Source organism: Colius striatus, chromosome 1, assembly GCF_028858725.1.
Source record: "Colius striatus isolate bColStr4 chromosome 1, bColStr4.1.hap1, whole genome shotgun sequence".
Taxonomy (NCBI): domain Eukaryota; kingdom Metazoa; phylum Chordata; class Aves; order Coliiformes; family Coliidae; genus Colius; species Colius striatus.
This window is the reverse complement of record NC_084759.1, coordinates 185,831,344-185,848,051: the sequence shown is the minus strand read 5'-3', so window position 1 is coordinate 185,848,051 and position 16,708 is coordinate 185,831,344. Positions and strand designations below refer to the sequence as shown.

Genomic DNA, 16,708 nt, shown 5'->3' with positions numbered 1-16,708 from the left:
AAGAAAAACAAGCAAAGCTCTTAGTGCTCCAAATCTGGAACATTCTTCTCAAAGAATTCAACACATGAGACTGGCAAGATTTAGGAGACTTGATGTGAAAGAACACAACTAGACAGTGATGGTGATAAAAGTGTAGCTTGACAGCTTATTGACTGAGAATGGCTTTCACATCAGGAAGAAAAGAATAAACATCATTTTCTGAGTGCCAGATCCAAAACATGCGGTAATATAAGTAACTATACAGATGGCTGACTGTAGAGCAGACCTTATGGATAACTACAGAGTAAGAAATTTAAACCATACAGTGCTTTTTAAGCAATTCACAGGCTTGTATTTCTGCATTCTGTACTCCACACATAGAACGAAATCAATTAGTTTTCTTCCAAATTGTGTATATTGCAAAGCCTAAAGTAAAATTTCAGCATGCTTGTCACCAGAAAGAAGTAAGACTGCAAACAATGAGCAGGGACATCAACAGAAGAATCGGGGAGGATAAGCTCTTTATATTAAAAAAAAAAAAAATCCTTTTTTTCCCCCCATAGATATTCTGACAGAAAAAGATGGGGATAAAGATCCCTGGCACATTAAAATAACCAATAGGAATTATGTTCTTAAAAGCCTGTAGGTCTGGAGTATCAGATTGAACACCAAGACCAATCCGAGCTGCTACCAGGATATACAACTGCTACAGAGGTGACCCATTGACTCCAGTTTTGGTTAAAGCTCAGCTGAAGACTGGCAGCAGGGGAGCGCAGATGCAAAGCTTCTACAACATTTAACTAAGAGCTGAGTTACTCCCACTCTGTCTTTCAGGATACACAATCTCCTTTGGTATTAGCTTGATTTTCAACAGGTCCCCTAACTTTTTGAAATGGCAGTCAGCATCCAGCTCCTCAGATCAATTATTGCACTCCTTGTAAATCTTGTAATTTAGGTTCTTTATTCAGTTCAACAGGCTTGAGGTGGTGTTCTCAGACTCTTGTTTAAGTCTTCTCCATCCTGTACCTTATGGCAATACTTTCTATTTCATATTACACATACCCAGAGGCTGGTAAGGAATAGGGAATGAGGGAACTTCACAGATCACTTAGAGTAACATAAATGTTCTGTCAACACTCAAAAATTGCAGGAGAATATTTGGAAGGGTAACAGAGGAACTGGTTACAGCTGGACAGGAGAATTAAGAAAAGCAAACTGTCTTTCTGCATGATACATAATTGATCAATCTGACACATCAGATGACAACACTTTCTAACAGGCCCAGTAAGAAGGTAGGAATAGGCTGGATAAGAATTTAATATACTACTTCAGAGCAGTAATGTTTCTGCTGGGTAGGGCTTGACTGAGTGTAACTTCCTGGAAACTATATTGGCTAACACAAAACTATATTTTGTTTTTAGGACTGAAAAGAGAATTGATTTGCCCTCCATTTTAAAGTGCTTTATGTCATACCATGTAATATGTCACAAGAGAAGGCCAACTTAAAAGGAGACAGAACCAGTTTTGTCAAGCAAAATTACATTACTAGGGAGGTAAGAAGCAGATGGACATGACTTTCTCGACTCCAAATTCAAAATCCTCAGTCTCCCAACTGTTCTATCTGCCTCGTGATCTCTGGATGGTGGCTCTGATGAGTACTGTATCTTCTAGACACTGACCTCTATTTAGAGCACTGAGGAATTCTTTGTCAATGTACTGTAACATGGGAGGGGGGGGGAAGTGGAAACAGGTCAGAGTATAAATGAGACTCCAACTGAATTTTCACAGTGTCTCACCTTTCTTTGGAACACTAAAAATTACTACCTTTAAAGGTGTTACCAGGGGATGCAGTCCATTTAAAGAAGAGCATAACACATGGTGGCCTGTGACTGAGGTTAAAATGAAACTAAACTTTATGTGGAACTGAATTAATATAAAGTGTTTTGCATCAAGACTTGAGAGACTGAAATTGCAAAGAAGGGGATTTTTCCTTTTATAGCTTGTCGCTGCTTTTTGGCAGTCAGGAACAAAGACCCATCCTTAAGCAGAGCACTTGGAGAACATCTTTAAGCAGGCTCTTTCACTCCTGTATAGGAACCCGAACAATAGCAATCACAATAAAAGCAACTGCAAATCACAATAAATACATTGTTCCCATTTAATTAATGTTTTCCCAATACAATTGGTTTGTAAGAGGTCAGAGAAACAGAAAATTGTACACTATGGATATCATGCTGTCAGGTAGCACATTAAAAATATTTAAAATGTTTTCCATGACTGTTCCACAACATACACCGAGACAGGTCTAGCAGAACAGCAAGTGCACCAACCAACTTTCTAAGTGGGAAGCTGAACCCTGTAATCTCTTTATCATCCTGTCAGTGAGTTAATGGTCATTACCGTGAACAGATTCTTATTTTATCAAGCAAGTCAAGGCATCCCTGGTGCTTTTCATATGATAATACCGATGCTTTACACCACAATTAAAATGAGTACAAATCTTTTAGCTTTACTCAGGCTTAGCTGCAACCTTTCAACTCCAAAACACCACCTGAAAGTCTTATCAGAGACACTCCTGTACTACACTATTCTCTTTATGATCAAATCTCTCTTTCAAATTCTCTCTCCTCTAAATACAGTACAAAAAGCTTAGAAGGGGAAACAATAGAGGAAACTGTTAGTTGAGAAAAGCCTTTCCTACACGCAGTGTAATGTTACCATCCAGAACAGAGCAACCAGAGGTTAATGTGTTTTCACTCAAGATTACCAAAAATGCAATGAATATTGCTTTCCTTTATCAGCACTAAAAATACTCTGACAAACATCCTCATGTCAACAGTAACATATTTCCAAAACAGAAATCTCCCATTGGGATGTTTGTTATCAGAAAAAAACCTGTTTTGCAATATTTCTCCTTCCAGCTCCCCTCCCCCAACAGCAACCACTGCTGATTTCTTTAATTTTTAGAAATGTTTAAATTTGTCCAAACAAACATGGAAGACATTTTTCATTCAAATGTGAGATGAACGCAAGTGTTAGACTTACAAAGGCAGTTTTTTGGGGTTTTTTTCAGGTTAAAGATATGCTTGTGCATTTAAGTTGGATAGTATTGCTAGTTTGGATTGGCTTTCAAAGGATGCTTCTAATCCTACCACTAAATAAAAGAATAAATCAAGATTTGGACTGCAGCTATGTGTGACTACATGTAAAACAGAACTGAGACTATGCAGAGCAGTGTTGATCTTGGACTCTAGAAGGAATTTTATTAAAAGTTCAATGATCTTCAGAGGCGACTCCCTCAGCCTCATGATTTTCTGTGTTATTTCAAGGCACCTCATGTATGGCTAACTGAGAAAAAAAGAAATAATTGATTCTCAAGTTAACTTCTCCAGTACCTCCCAGATAAGTGTTCCTACTTCTTTTAAATTAACAAAATCTAGTGAATTGGGGAAGGGAGAGAGAGTACAGAGAAGGAGCAGCTTCTCAGAGAAGCACTCTAAGCTCACATGCGCTTTACTGTAGTCTTTTCTCAGAACAGAAAACCCATTCAAGATGTAAATCTATTAAATATGGGAATTGATAAAAGACAGTGAGAACATTGGGAGGGGGCGGGGGGAAGTAGGCTGTGAATGTTGCCAGCAGTCCCTATTTACCCTGTTGTCTCCTCATAAAGGGATGGCCAAAGAAGAGCAAAGTCACACATTGTCATCAAAATACATGATGGACATAGAATAATTTTCCCAGTACCATTTCAGTTGGAAAAGATCTTTAAGATCATCAAGCCCAACCACTAACCAAACACTGCCAAGCCCACGACTAAAACACATCCTCCAGCACATCACCTCCGTGTTTTTCAAATACCTACAGGGACTGGGACTCCACCACCTCCCTGGGCAGTCCATTCCAATGCTTAATAACCCTCTTGGTGAAAAAGTTCTTCCTAATCTCCAATCTAAACCTCAACTTAAGGCCATTTCCTCTTGTCCTATCACTAGCTGCTTGGGAGAAGACACTGACCTCCACCTCACTACAACCTCCTTTCAGGTAGAGTGATCATACCTCTCCCCAATACCTATGTTTTATCTACCTAAACTGGTGCAGGAAAGCTCTCTGCTATAGTACCGTTCTTCACAGCCCTTCCTTTTTACAAAACCATGTTTAATTGGTACGAAGTAAGGTACTGCCAGCAAGCAAGACACAATGTTAACAATCCACATGGTAACCTCCTATGTTTAAAGGGAGAAGCTGAACCCAAGATTTTACAGTATGATTAACGATTTCTGGGTGCACAGTTCAAGTTACTCTGAAGAAATGCAGAGTTCAGCTTTTGGAGGAGAAAAAAAATATCAACAACAAAAAAATCATGCTTCTTTAACAACTCCTAAGCTAAAGCAGGTTTGGGATGAGGTACTCAGATCACTGGTTATTTTGGGATGGTTGCCATGAGGCTCTCAAGAGAACTACCTTGGGAAATTAACTTAGCCACAATACATCACATTTAAAACCTGGCATCCTTGCTTCAGATTGCTCTTTGGTCTTTGCTCAGTCAGCCTCTGAGAGTGGGGTAAACATGCATTTAGAGACAAAAAAAAAAAACCAAACCCAAAACCAACAAAGGTGGTTCCTGAGGGCCTGGGGGAGTGAGCAAGTTTTCATGAGGTAAGCAAGGGTGAGAGCCCATGGGCATGCTTTAATGGGCCTGATGCATGCCTTTCCTCTGTAGCACACACCATGTATCTTGCTGCATGCATGCCTTTGGTGGGTACCATCACCCTTCTTGCCATAGCTCACCTTTGATGGCCACGCTCTGGCACGTCATTGTGCAGGAGGGAGGCTGTCAGCCCATCCATTGTCCTACCAGCCATGGTGGGGCCACCACGGGGAGTGAGCGGTGAGCTCACCTGGTGTGGAGTGGCCTTAGCCTGTCTATGCTGTGTGACACAGGCAGCTGATTTGACGTTGGTGACTGTGAGGAATGGGGTCCAAAGCCACTCAACAACCTTTGCTTTTGGCTAGGCCACCGTGTGCTTCTCACATACCGATGAGTAGTTAAATATCAAACATTTTTCCCTCCACACCATGACAACCACAGCTGAGTCTTCACACAAGTCTCTGCTCTCCAAACATGAGACTTGTCCTTTAGCCTGCTTATGTTCAGTGCAGCTGCTCCTCTCTGAGAGTCCAATCAGCATGGATGGCAACCAGATGTGTTATCCAAACTGGCAGCCACTCTGGCTGAACACATCCAACATGGCAGCTGCCCTCCAGCAACAGTACAGCGGTATCCAAGCATTCACTTGGACTAACCTCCAGTACCTTTACTTTCCCAATGGACTGAGGGCCCTGAGCGAGTTGTTAAACATCTTGGCTGTGGCTGCGGCTGTGCCTGTGGAAGGGGCAGAGATAAAGACCAGGTCCTTTTTCATACAAAGCCAGCAGATAAATTGGCAGAAAGAAGAGAGAGACAATCTGGACAGTGTTATGAGTCTCTATTCAAAGGCTGCTGAATCCTGCTGAAAGGCAATATACGGGAGCATGTGACAGCTAGGAATAGCTGCCTCAGCCCATTGAACTTCAAGCCTGTCCCTCTCCTGCCATTTCATATGCACCAGCAAATTCAGATCTGTGTGTAGAGGCCATCTCAGATAGTTACCCTGGTTCTACCGCTCCTGGGGATAACTCCTGCACCAAAACCAGAGAATCACAGAATCATTTGAGTTAGAAAAGACCTTTAAGAAAAAAGATGCTGACAGCAAGGAGCATGTAGGTCACCTCCTCTGTGTCCTCGTGTTGCTTTAGTATTAAAAAGCAACAGAATAAAACACTTATTTTGTCTTAATAACTAACCACTTTTAGATCTTTATGTGTTTATGGCTCAGTTTAAAACACCTGAAAGATATCAGTTTGTGTATGAGACATATTGAATGCATTCAGTACAATCTAGTTTTACAAGTGAGATGAAGCTCATCCTTCTTTCTACACTCACACAAGATGCACATCTAGACTAAGAAAAAAAGCATCCTTTTGCTAACTAAAGATGCAAATCAAATGGCACTAGTAGACTGTTCTCCTTGCTCAGTTCTATAAAGAGTTTCCAAGCAGAAAATGTCTCATGTGCCCATTTAATGTTTTCTTCGACAGTATTCTGTTAAACTCTCAATTAGAAAATAAAAATAAAGAACACAGTACTATTGCATTAGCTGTTTCCTTGTCAAGAACCTTCATCATAGCCACAATATCTACAGCACAACTACCCATCAAAGAGAAACCTAAAGGAATTACTGTTGCAGCATTGAAGTGTATAAGCTGCCAAGGCATTCAGAAAGTTAATAGATTTGTTTATGGACTAGACAGGGCTTAATTAAACCAGGAAGCCTGGAAGAACAGTAAATCCTTTCTCCTCCTGTCTTCCCCTCCCCCACTTTTTTTGTTTTTCCTAGAGTATCTTTCTCCTAGTAGCTTTCCTCTTCCTAATAATCCCATCACAAGTGACAGATATGTTATCAGTCATCGTTGGAATTTGACACGTTCTTAATACCTGTCATGACAGCTCTGAAGTCTGCATGCTACCCCATTGTATTCCAAGGCATTTGCAGGAGGTAATGGACACATCAAATAGCAGTCAATGGCTCTGCTTTACTGAACTGCTGAAGGCTTGCAATACAGAAGTAGATGTTTAAAAAAACCTAATCCATGGTTATTCAAAATTACACAGAGAATAATATAAAACAATACAGATAGCTTTTGCATTCTCCATGCCTATCATAATCTTGGCCACGCTGCAGAATTTGTTATTATATATTTATTTATAACAATGTTTTAATATTTAAGAGATATTGTCAGAATTGGTAACAGTAAAGACTGCTTTAATAATACAAGGTCTTTGTTGAAAGGTTTTAAGCATTATACTCATACTGGTAACATTGTAGTGTATTAGTGCGCCTATACAAAGTCTCCTGCTTCCTTGCATCTCTGCTTTACTTTAATGGAGAACCTGATTCAGAGTGAGGTAGAACTCAAGGCTAGAATCAGGTGACAATAGAGGTGAAGACACAAATTGATACAAAGACAATGGGATTGTGAAGCATGTCATTTACAGTAACTGTCCATACTATAAAACCAAAGACAGTGAAGCAGAACATGAGTTCGAAGATAGTGTGTCTCCTTGAAGGGGACAAAAGGAAAAGACAGTGTCCTATCACTGTGCAATAAGGACAAGGAACACCAACTAGCAGGTTTTGTAGGAGTCCATTCCTACCTAACACCTGCTGATTTCTGTAGACCTCTTAATACAGGTAGTTTTGTTTTCCTTTGTTCAAGCCCTCAAAAGAACTGAGACAGATACAGCACTCCACAAAACAAACTCAATTCAGAACTCTCTAAGCAGATGTATTTTTAGTATTTTAGTCAAATTCTAGTACTACTAGTATTACTTCAGATGACTTTGGTGATCTTTGTGCAATACTTTCCAGGCACAACAAAATAAATTAAAAAAAAAATCTTACTGTAACATTTCTTTGGAGCCTTCAACTTGCAGAAGACTTTCAGTTTAGCTGTGCTGCTGCAAAGCATCATAGAGCCAGGGTGTCTGCCAACAGCATATGAGCTGCATGACAGCAGTGTGCCTTGCCATTAATGAATGCAGTAGCTTGGTGTTCTCAATGCATTTACAGTTTTGCACAAAAGCAGAAAAAACACCCTCAACAAAAACAAAAAGCCCACACAGATTAGAGACAATGCAGCCCTGTGCACTTCAGTAACTTAAGGCTCTTTCAGCAAAGCAATAAAGATAAGGCAGAATTGTGAACTGGAGTCAAAAGAAGTGTCCCATTGACATAATGAGCTTTGGACAAGGTTTGAAGACCCATTCAGCCACCTAATGGAATTGTTAACAAGAACTAAGTGTCTCAAAGGATTGTTTCCATCTACAGGAAATACATGAGAAAACTGTGCATTTTTCAAGTGCAATTTTATTTAGGAGAGACAAAAAAAGTAAAGTCTTACAACTGTAAAGCACTTGGGAACAAAGGGATGGCATCTGGGGAGGGGGATGTTGTTCTCAGGATGAGAACCCAGCATGACAACTCAGCAAATCCTGTTCCAGGGATCTAAACCAATGCAACAACAGCACTGGTTGAGTATAAACTCATCTAACCAGCTGAAGCAATTTCAGAAAAGCTGAAAGGCTAAGTTTGTATCAGTAGGCTTCACATCAGATCAGATACTGCCTGTTCTTTAGCAGGGCCAACATAAAAACATATCACAAACAAACTTGGTATCATATTTTCTGATCACGCTCTTATGCCAAGGTCTGTTCAGAATCAAATTTGTACTGCTGGCTGAGCTTGGGTTGCACCGAGGCAAGGTCATGGCAGCACAGATCCATTGAGAAGTCTTCCCAGTAAATACTCCCCTCTGGCTTTGCTCCAAAGAGCATTACTGCTTCTCCTGCTGTCTACCCTCCTAGTTATTCCTTTCATAGACCCTCTCAGCTGTAAGCAAATCAACATGCCAATCCCTCAGGACACATGGCTTAGCTTATACTTAAGACTTGCCATTCTGGTTTGTACTTTGGACATTGATTTCCATTGTCTCAGCTATCATTCAACAAAAGGGCATTTAATTGCTGTCTCATTTAGTCTGGGGGAGAGGGGGAGAACAACTTTTACCAGCCTTCTGATTGATGGGAGCCATTAGCACGTTCTAGCACAATACTGACTTATTAGAAGCACAATTTACATGTGAAGATCATTGCCACACAGTGAATCAGATTTGCAGCTATGCTTACTTGAACAACTTTAGAGACAAAATCTTCACATTAAATCAATTTGTTGGAATGCTTACATCGGCCACCCATTTAATGGAAAACTCTGAAGATTAATTAAGTTTGAAGAAAGAAAAGAAAGTGTAGTAGAGGTCTCAGTTTTTGTTTCTCTTTTTAAGTGCTACCATGTAGGTGCTTTCACAGTTGTAAAAAAAAAAAAGTAACAAAACAACAAAACCCCAACCAACCAGCTTTATGTTATTTACACACATCTAACACCAGGAAACACTTCCTATCTACTACGCATCAAAGTTCATAATTGCACACTATAAAAGGCAATGCTGAAGAACACCATAAACTATTTTCCCTTCTTGTGTGAGTTTTTCTATTTTCTTTGTGATGGAGGAATGAACAAAATTAATATCCACATTTAATATCCTCCGTGTTCTGTAGAGTAATGAGCCACATACTCCGGTGTCCAAGTCAAACTGCTGACAGTGGATTTTTAGCACTTGTTTTATTAAAAAGCAGAAGGATGATAATCTTCCTTTCAAAAGAACAGAGCTCAAAAACAACCAGAACAGTGAAGGTTTCTTGAAATACTGCCAGTAATCAGTCTAGTTATGTGAAACTTGCAATAATATCAGTAGAAATTTAATGTGGTTTGATGCAACTCATCAAAACATTTAATCATTGTGAAATCTACGATCAAGTACCTTTTGAACATCAGACTTCCCAGTCAGAATCAAGCTGAAGCACTGGGTATTATTAGACAGCTTTGTGCATTTTTGGAAGTTTTACCATGGGAGAGGCAGATGAGAAAGGCTGACTTGTAGTGATGCAGTGATGTACATGAGCACTCAAAATGTCTCAGCTGTGGCAGAGTTAACCCTAACCAGGCAGAGGCTTTCAGAAACCATGTTAGCTATACCGACAAAAAAGCACTTCTGGCTACTTTCAGATCATATCCTCTGCTATTCACATAATCGGTTTAAAATTCCACAGTAAAATTACTCTGCTATTACTTGCTTTCAGTGAGTCCACCCTTACATCCACATCTCCCCCAGTACCTGCCTTTGTTCCTCAGTGATACTTATGTGTATTTCTAAATAAGCTTAAATAGTGTCTATTTTCATGCTTTTTTCTACATTTTGAAAAATCATGACTTTAGGTACATAAATGAATGCGCGAAGGCAGAATGTCCTTTTTTGCTTTAGAACAGCTGTCTTTTATTCATCCTGCAGCTCACATGCACGTAAAACTGTATTTTGATATCTCCCTTTCTCATTAGTTTTTAAGGGGAAGTAAAGCTTAATGTCAGAGCATCCAAAAAAAAAAAAAACCCCAAACAATCACCAAACAAAATCATTCTCAAACTGGCATGCAGCCAGATGCTGGCTAAACACTAGAATACACTTATTTTCTTAACTTGGGTCTTTGTAAATTTGATTTTCCTCTCCCACTGTTTTCTTTTTGGTGTCCTGCAGGAGACAGGTGTTTCTCTTGCTGGAAAAGCTAAGTACTGTTTTCCATAAAGTCCAATCTATGAACAATTGTTACAGGTAGTCAAGATGAAGGCGGCACAGGCAATCCCAGCAAAGTGCCTCACCTTCCCCTCTGGGCTCATGCCAGGCCAGAACCAGGCTCCAAACCGCGGCACTTCCAGGAGCCTTGCCAGCACCAAGCCAAGTGCCAAAACAGCTTTAAACTACTTTGCAGTTGAAGAACCGTGTTTGCACAACCTCTCTGTCAATTTTCGCTTCAGGTCTCTTTGGCCACTTGAGGATAAAGAAAATTCTTAGTTGGAAGAAGGTTTTACAAGCTGGTTTCTGAGATACTTGTCAGGCCAACACGTGCTAATCAATGCAAATGGGTCTTGGAAAATAAGTTGATTGAATCTCTCCGATCATCAGTCAAACCCACGCACCTTCAAAATTCATGGAAAATCACACATCTGTTCAGCATCCCCCTCTGAGACTCAGTATGTAAGTGCAAAATTAGGGCAAGCATTTGCACAGCTGGAGCATCTTGCTGGCAGAGGCATAAACCTGCTTTCCTACCCAGCATACTACCTACAAATAGGTTTATGAGTACAGAACCTCTGCCAAGCTCCTTTCAATTTTTCTTTAGCTAATTTTTAATGCTTCTTGCAAGATTGGCTTCTAGAAGTTTTATCTCCATTAGTAGTAATAAACATTTACTATACATTCCAGCAATGTCTGAAAGTCTTGATGAATAGTAACAAATTTGTTTATTACATCAATGTAGTTTCCCAAAAAGGAAAAAGTGAGCTTACTTGGAAACAAAAAATTCACATGAGATGTTTGTGTGCACACCACAGCTTGGGACAGAGGAACCCACTTCTTCTGGGACTTCAGCAGGAGATAGGACTGTGTCAGTGTTTAGTCTGTTCAGCTGTGCTCCAGTGGGTACCAGGTGAGCCCCAGAACTGAGTCCTGGGCCGTCCCCCTCACTCTTCTCACCTGCAAAAACAGAACAAGCTCTCAGCTCACTCAGACCAGAACATTTATTTTTCAAGATCAAGTGATGGATGTTTACACTGTCCGACTGCTGGAGATATACCCTTATAAAAGAGGAAGCTCATTACAGCTGCCATTGTTGTCAAGCATGGTTCTCTGCTTTTCTCTGCTACAGGTGCCCTCTCAACTTAAGATGTCTTGAGGATATACAAAGCACTGGCAAGTTATTTACAAAGCATCTTAACTCTGCCTTGGAGAGGCCATTTTTCTAGAAGATAACACTAGATCCCTAATGAACTTACTCAAGCTAAATCTGTGCCAAAAAGACTTTTAGGTAAGAATTTGACTTTGAGTTGCCAATGGTTGGGTGACCAAATCAACCAATGCTAATTTCAAATAAGGGCATTAACTAAAAACTTAAATTATCTTGTACGTTCATCTACTATCATTCTCTTGCATCTCCTTTTTTTCCCCTTTTCTTCCTAACTCTCACATACTTTGCCATCTATTTTCAAAGATGGATGCCTAAATGAAGCCCTTTATTAAGGCTCAGTTTTCAAAAGGCAATGTCACCTTGCAGTTTCTCTTTGCTTCAGGGGCATATTTTCAAAAAGCCTACATCTATACTTATTTCAAGTTTCTGGGGAATAATTGAGTATGGAAAGTAAGGCTTAGCCTGATGAAATTTTTATTTCCATCCAAAAAGAAAAGTAAATGCATAGTGAAGAAATCCTTTCCTCAGCCTATTTTTTGTTTTCCTTCTTAAACGTGAAGACAAAAGGAGACATACTACAGTTCAGTTTCTTTCCTTTCAGAAAACCCAAGAAACTTACCACCATCTCCTTCAATTTCTAGCTACATAGAATAGATGGCTAAATATATGTTTTGAGCAACCTCATCTCACTGGCCTTGAGGTGTTGAGACTAACTATATGACCTCCAGTGGTCCCTTTGAACCCAAGTTATCCTATGATTTTTATCAAAGGGAACAAAGATTGGTTTGTACCTCTCAGAAACACAAGGCAACGTTTTTCCATGTTTATCACCATTTTTACTGTACGTGTCCTCTCCAACATGGTGTCTTTCAATAGTTCAAATCTGTACACATTTTACATTTGAAAATTCTTTAAAAAGTACTTTAAATCTTAAATTAGTCAAGTATCTTTTCACATATCAGAAACTGAAAGGATTTAATACATTTAGGTAAAACTAGTCTCATAAGAAAACCAAGAGAACATATCCTACATCCTCCATTATGTAACACTAAGGAAGGGCTTGAGGGGGGGAAAGAAAGTGTTGATATTTACTGAAATCAGGGCACTAATTTAAAAATGAGCCTGAGCTCTCATGTCACAAGCAGGTGTCAGACATCTGCAGCAAAAACAGTGGGATCCCTTGCATGCTCCACACTTCTCCTTGCCAGCACAGTCCTCCCAGTAACGCCTCCTCCCTCTGCCAAGGCACAAGGTCATGCACAAGCTCACATATCTCACAGAGCATCAAACGGTCAGCTCCCAGTCCTGATCTCTGGATGCCTTCATCACATCCTTTTAGCCGGGTGGCAGTTTTATTGAGCAGTAAAAAGCTGACTTTCCAAAGAGATTTCAGAAGACAGACTTTCTTATGGTTTTTTTCCATAATTTTTTTTAAGAATATGTGTGTTTCTTAATTAATACTCGAACCAAGAAAAACTTGTGTAATGCAGAAAGATCTTTCTCCATTTCTCTCTGTACCTGCTCTGATTAGAGAGGAACAGAGACATCATTAGATAGATGAGATATACATGGAATAAAGTACAAGAATTCCAGTCTTAAAATATCATAGAGTCAAGATACTGAAAAAAAATAAACAGATTTTTTCTATCATTTATGTGAACGAGTGCCATATAGGATAGGAATGTTTTCCTTAAAGTCCAACAGAACCTTATTTCTGTTACTCTTTAAAGTCTAACACTTCTGTCATCTCTGCCCTCCTCTACCTTCCCCTTTCTCCTAATCTCAACTAGCACATTGGCCATCGGATTCTATCACTGCTGCTGTTGGAAGGTAATGCTGAGGCAAGAAAAGTGTAATCCCCTCAGAAAACCACTCACATGGGCCTAGCAAGCAAATTCTACATATTCTTTCCTCCTTCATTTTTCAATAATCACAGGTACTGCTTTATTCTAATAAAACTATTTCACATAAGTAAACATCATCATCAGCTGTAAAGCTGAGCCTTAGCCTCAAAGAGAGTCTAAACAGACTGCTGTGACACATGGAGGACTTTTTCTTCAACACTCATGGGTTGCTTCAAAGCTCATTGTTTAAAGTGGGAATAGTTGAGATGCAAAGTCAGATTTAAGCATCCTGGGAACTGCTGAACATGATGTGCAGCTGGCAGACAGTTCTGCTGCAAGGATGTGGTTCTGCACATGAAGTCACAAAAGTGAGATTCCTAATAAAGTGTAGTAACCAAGGCATGGAAGAGAAATCAGTTCACAAGTTAGCCCCCAGCAGCACAGAAAGGAAGTTTTGCTTCTCTGGAAGGAGGATAGCTAACACTGCTCAAATAAAAGCTTGGATCCATGATCCTTTAGGCTTAATTAGAGGATCATGAAGAGCTCAAAATGGCATTGGACACAAAACCCCATCATTTTTCAAACAAATTTAGTGGAATGAGCACTGTTACATTTATAACCCGCTCTCCTCCATCCACACTTTTTTCCTTGCTAATGATACAGAGTTGGCTGCAGATGCAACAAAACCTGTCAGTGACTGCAGCGTGTCCTAAAGGAAGTCTTGCCTATTATTCCAGCTGGCTAGATGAAGGTCGCTGACACTGCTAACACCTCTGACATTTTATAATCAATTGCTAGCATTTACAGAAGAGAAAATACCACTATCTCTGAGCGCACTCAGAAAGAAAGAATATCTTTTCAATTAATTTTCTGCTTGCTCTTTCTGATAGCCAAAACATGAAACACGAGGCAACCTAGCAAGCCAAGTATTAGCGAGACTGGTTTCTGGCAGCCAATGCCATATTCTGTTTGTATATAAACAATTGTAGTTTATCCGCCTCTTGAAAATAACTGCAATATGAACCATCATAAGGACAGTAGCAGAGAAAACAGCCAAATACTTGCAGCTGAAGAAAAACATCATTTAATTCTCAAAGCAACTATGAGTATCGGACTATCAGCATGTTGCTAACATCAAACACTTATTTGAGAAACCTAGTGTTTTGTGGAAGAGAGGTTGACCTTTAACTTATCCCTTTGCTTCTGGTAAAGGATGCCAAATATCTTCCCATACACTGCATGTTCATCCTGTGCCTGCTTTCATCTTCAGGACAGTCTGATACCTTTTAAACTATTCTTGCGTTGATTTTTAGCCAGCTGTTATATTCCACTGCTATAAGCGAGGATGGAGGGCTAAGGAAGAGGTTTTCAAAAAATAGTTTGTAAAAAGTCCACAAGTCCCGTCTGATTTATAAATTGCCAATGCTTTGGATGAGTTCAGCAGCTCAGAAGCCCTGGATTTGACAGCACTGCCCTTACCTGATGGTTCAAAGCAATCATTTCGAAATAATACAGGGCCTCAGAGAACAGGGGGATCTCTAACTTAAGACCTCCTAAAGGCCTGTATATTATTGCTTCTGACAGTCTTTCTCATTCGCCAGCTCCTAATTCAAACCATCAGTCAGCTCTGGCTTTCCACAGGAGTTGGTTGCTGTACAGTGTAATGTTTGTGTCAAATACAATTGCCAAAGGCGCTCCCATTTGCACTAATAATTGTCATTAGGAAAAGAAGAAAAAAAAAAAAGGTTGTATTTTTATCAGAAAAGGACCATTTGCTGATGTTTAGCATAGGCAGGATAATGGTCAGGGACAGCATCTTGGCTCAGCAGGCAAAGCTAGTAGGTGGTAAATGGAGTGCTGTGGAGGGGACAGATCTTTTTCCAGGGGGGAGAGGGGGCAGTGCCTGATAAAGGAGGCACCCTGACGGCAGGAGATTTATGCATCTGCTCTTGTGTCAGTCTAGGAGGAGGGAATCATTATGCAGGGCCAGCTGCAGGGGTGTGCACTGCTGTCGGGAAAAATTAGAAGTCTAGCAATGAACTATAAAGAAGGGAGAAATGACAGAGTGAATGAAAACCCCATGATAAACCCATTTAGACTCTCTTCTCCCCAGGACGAAAGATGAAGTCTAATCTCTTTGGCATATATCCTGTCTGTGTCTCAAATATGCCTACATACGCATGCCCCTAGAATGTGCAATGACATTGTCCATCAAAAGGACCTGTAACTGCAAACAGTACTACTAAGCAAGAGTCCTTTTTCTGCATGTTTAGCTAAGTTCTGAGGAAAGATCAGAGCACACTGAGATGCTTTTGATTAGAAGAAATCTCATCTGCTGCCAAATGCCTTCTTTGTGTAAATACCTTCAAAAAAAAAGCTTTTCTATTTCAATACCTTGGGGGAGTGCTAGGGTAAAGGGAGAGGGAAGAAGAGATGAGGCACTGAAAAGCAACCAAACTAAGGCTCTGGTATTTCACTCTTATTTGTCAGAAGGAGAACTTTTCAATTTCATATAGCATTCCTTTGCCTAAGAGAATTTCTGGCTGAGTAGGGCAGCTTTGCATAACTTCTTGGCATGTTTAAAGTTGGGGTTTTTGTTTCTCCTTCATCAAAACAGTCACAGAAGTGAAATATTCCAAATATTTCTTCATTGTGCTTGGTAATAAAAACAGAGTCCAGCTCTCAGGCCATACTGGCATTGGCTAGTAAGGGAATGGGGAAAGAGTGGGCAAAAAAATCAGTGGTCTTTAATACATTCCCAAAAGCCTCTGGTTACAACTCCAGCCCTAAGTCTATGAGGGGAAGTTTTTGGTAATTTTTCCTCTTTTTTTCTGGTAATTTTTCTGACTGCCCTGACCACTGTTTTCTGATAATTTCTGCCACTGACCACCCTGGCCTCGAGACTGGTCAAACTCATTCTGGAATGCTAATGCCCTGCAGAAAGACAGATGGTACAAAATGGGAGAACACCTTCCTGGAGGAGAGAGGAACGTGCCTTATTTCAAGTTACACATAACAACCACAGTGTTAGCCGTATTCTTTACCAGTAACAGAAGAAATGCATTGTGTTCATGATGCCAACATTGCAAGTTATGCCACTGTGTGTTCTTCAGTATAAGCTCTTCCAGATACACTTTTATGAGAAAGCTTTGTTCACTCATGAGAGAAAATTGGGAAAAAACCCCACCCCACAAAACAATTCTCCTGTAAAACTCTTCCTTTCCAATATCTATGCATATTCAGAAACATGGGTATTTACTTTTCTTTAAAAACATTTAAAAATAAAATCTTTTTTTTAAAGACAGCTCTTCTATAATATTTTTCCCAAAGGTGTCATCTATCAAGTATAAAAAAGGTTTATGCTATCAAATGTCAGATGAAGACACTAATGACCATATTTGTAACTACCTGAAGTGTTATATAAGCA

The 16,708-nt window shown here is 39.9% G+C and overlaps 1 protein-coding gene across 4 annotated transcripts in view; it reads right to left on the bottom strand.

The window, feature by feature from the left end:
• PLXNB2 (plexin B2) overlaps positions 1 to 16,708 on the bottom strand; it is a 259,563-nt gene that overhangs the window by 169,190 nt on the left and 73,665 nt on the right. For 2 of the 4 annotated variants that reach the window (XM_062018179.1, XM_062018171.1), the window contains exon 2: positions 11,040 to 11,226. The exons of the other annotated variants lie outside the window; for them this stretch is intronic. The gene's annotated coding sequence lies outside the window, so the exon portion shown is untranslated. The remainder of the gene's footprint in view (positions 1 to 11,039; positions 11,227 to 16,708) is intronic. 4 annotated transcript variants of the gene reach the window in all.